The sequence below is a fragment of the Coffea eugenioides genome, chromosome 11 (genome assembly GCF_003713205.1).
Source record: "Coffea eugenioides isolate CCC68of chromosome 11, Ceug_1.0, whole genome shotgun sequence".
Lineage (NCBI taxonomy): Eukaryota > Viridiplantae > Streptophyta > Magnoliopsida > Gentianales > Rubiaceae > Coffea > Coffea eugenioides.
The window spans coordinates 45,316,994-45,320,627 of NC_040045.1; positions in this window are offsets into that span (position 1 = coordinate 45,316,994).

A 3,634-nucleotide genomic window follows, 5' to 3' on the forward strand; every position below is an offset into this window, starting at 1 on the left:
ATGGAAAGCCCCAAGGAGCCCTGTCTTGTTGGTTTATGTAAGAACGAGAACTAATGACGTCGCGAGGATATTCCAAAGAGCTCGCCTACAAAAACGTGAGCCAACTTCCAAGCACCAGCCACCAAGAGGTGAGGTGAGGTGAGGTGGATCATTTTTTTAGTTTAATTTGTATCTGTTGTATGGGGAGCTTTGTAGTTTAGTACCGTAAAAAAAATTTTAAAAAAAATATATAAAAGAGCCTATCTTATGTTATGAATAGAATTCAACGGACTTGTTGTGGCACATTAAATGATTCAATTCACAGGGTAAAAATTTTTAAAAAAAAAATGTATCAAATCGTCCATTTTTCTTTTTGGTGATTAATTGGCGGCTTCTTCCACTAAGCGGTCAGAACTCAATTCCCCGTTCACATTTTTGTTATTGAACAAAGGAACAAAGACATTATTGTCTGATTAATCACCAAATACAGAAAAGAGTGATGCTCCTCGCAGCACGAGGCAGTGAAGTTGGATGGAAAAGTCGCAAGCTGTACCATTTCTATCTGACTTTGTGACACAGAAGTCGTGTTTGAATACTGTAAACAGGAGGCATCCAAATGGGACTTGGAGAATTGAAGTGGGCTTTTGGGTGCAGAAGAAAGCTTCAAGGCGTATGGGGTACTCGCGCAGGACGATCGCCGAGTCTCATTGCCCCATTCTTTCCAGTTTTGAAATTGGGTAAGACGGAGGCGACGTATAGATCCAAACTATTACTACTTGAAAGACTGACAAATTTTTTAGTTGAATTCAATGCATTGCCGTATGAACTTCTGCTTGGTCGATCCCAATGCCAAGGATGGATAATACGATTGGCAGGTAGGAAGGAAGGAAGGAAAGAGACGTTGCCTTCATTGACTTTGCAGAGCTTAATGCCAGTGCATATTTATTCATGGTTCATGTTGCAGGATCCCAATTGAATATCCCGTTGTTGACTTGGCAAGAGATTCCTATTCTTCACATTGCATATTCCAATTTGCTTTTTTATGTTTTTAAGTGATGAGTTGATGACAACTGTTTCCTTTCCCATCTCTCTACAATTCCCCAACCTAAGCGTCGGCCAGTGGGGCCACGCTCCCCCTACTGGACAAACTAAAAATTGCAGTTTAAGGCATCACATTCTTTTTTTTTATTTTTTACACTGAAAGATTTAATTTTGTTTTACTAAAAGATTAAAGGAAAATGGTCATTTTAGTACTAGAAGTTTTTTTGTTTTTACACCGAATAATTTGCAGAAAGTTAACTTACATCCGTATCTGTAAGTAATTTGAGAACAATTCTTATTGAAAACTAAATGGCACACATAATTCATGACTTACTGATTAGTACAGTATAAGCCCAATATATATATTTTTTTTTATTTAGAAGTTTTACTTCACTAGTGAGTTTTTGGTATCGACAAGCAGTTCGTAATTTAATGAGTTGCAGGGCTTAATAAGGTACTCGGTGTATATAAATCAAGGGTACTCGGTGTATATAAGATTTACTCTTACTAAATATGTATGTAAAATTATTTGCTAGTTATTAGAAGTAATTGCTCTATGAACGCATTACTCTTTGCTTCTATTCATGATAAATTAAAAGAAAAAAAATCCTTTGATTTACGCCTCCCAACTGAATGAAAATGCGGGCTCCACCGCTGCCACTGACCAAAGAATTCTATCAAGTAATTGATTAACAAAGACATGTGATTTTTTTTAAAAAATTTTTTACCTTTGAATTAATGGTTGAAATTATTGTATAGATGACTAGGTTTCCTTTTCTGATAGTGGGGAGTGCGTAATCCTGTATGCCCTGTCCCTTGCACGGTAAGCAAGAATGGTTTAACGTTGGACTACTCCGTGAAGTTGCTAGCTTTTTAATTTAGGATATTATTAAGAACACAAATCAACCAAGCTTTTCACACAAATAAGTATTATTAGAGCTTGTCATCAGGCTCTCTTTGGCCTCTATATATATATATATATATATATATATATATTGTTCATTTATACAAATGTACTAGAATTGTGTAGTCAGGAAAGCTATTCGAGAGAGACTGGAATCCAATAGCAAGAGACGCTTAGGCAGACCTGCCGCCTCAAATCTTGTTCCAATCTTAGTTAGAATGATTTACGACCATTAAGTTTATTATTATTATTTTTTATTTCCAATCAACTCTCGGAGGTCATCTGCTCGCTATGAGTGGTGGAATGCAGTATACACAACGGGTTTTTCCTTTCTTATTTTTCTATAAAAATTTTTTTTATTGAAATTTAAATCTCCAAAAGTTGTTGGCAACTGATTTAGCAATAAAATAAGGGAAAAGGGCAATAAAATAAGGGTAAAGGGCAACAAAAGGTTAAATTGATTTCTTGTTTTGCTACTCATTTTATGAGGATTTCTTGTTTTCCTATGTTCTAACCTTAAATATGCTACTTAAAAAAACATAGCAAAAATTATTTTCTATTAGGGGAACATAATTATTATTTGTAGAGAATTAAGAGGATTTGGTGCAATTTTTTTTTTCAAGTAATTATAACAATTATATAACCTACTTTATCCGAATCTAAGGAAAAGGGAAGGAGAAAGCCACAAATAATGGCTGGTGGGAGGCAAGATTCGAAACTTTGGCAGTTTTGCTTGTTGGAAATTTTTCAAAATTTGTATGATGTACATACATGTAATTAATGTATACTCATTCATGTTTTTGATACATGTATGGTATTGTGAATATTTCTAAAATGTACATTCATTCATGAATATATTCACGTACGTGGGAATCCTTGAATGAAAGGATAGATTTATGTTTTGATCTTAGGATCATGAGATGCATGAATTAAAGTGCATGAATTTGTACACAATACTTTGAATTTATTCATACAAGTATTTAATGAGTTCTTTTTGTTTCTTAAACAATCTTTCCTATATAAAGAGGCCAAGTAGAGAGTGATTTGATGCAGAAAATCACTTTCCTACTACTGTGTATTCTCTCAAAAGCACTCCTTAGTTTAAAAGGGTTTGTCTTACTTTGTGCAAGAGTTTAAAACAAACAAATTTCATCTTATTCTAAAGAATATTTGTTCAAGGTTATTGTACATTATACCAGACAAATAAAGCCCAATACTTTGAATTTATTCATACAAGTATTTAATGATTTCTTTTTGTTTCTTAAACAATCTTTCCTATATAAAGAGGCCAAGTAGAGAGTGATTTGGTGCAGAAAATCACTTTTCTATTACTGTGTATTAGGGGTAGGCAAAAATATCCGCTAACTCGAAAACCCGTCATATCCGATCCGATCCGATCCAAAAATTAGGATATCCGATTTTTATTATTTGATCGGGTCAAAAGAGGGTCGGGTATCCTTTAAGATGCGGGACGGGTTAGGATCACATAATTAAAAATCCGCGGGTACCTGATCCGCCCCGCATATATATATATTTTATTTTTATTTTTATACACACACTATAAAATAATAAGTTAGAACTAAATAAGTAATTTTATTGAACAAATTACATTACAAATATGAGAGACTATAGTTTATTTACAAGATTTATTTGTAGAGGTCATGATCTTATATTTTATAGAAAAAAGTTTAATTAATATGGAACATATAT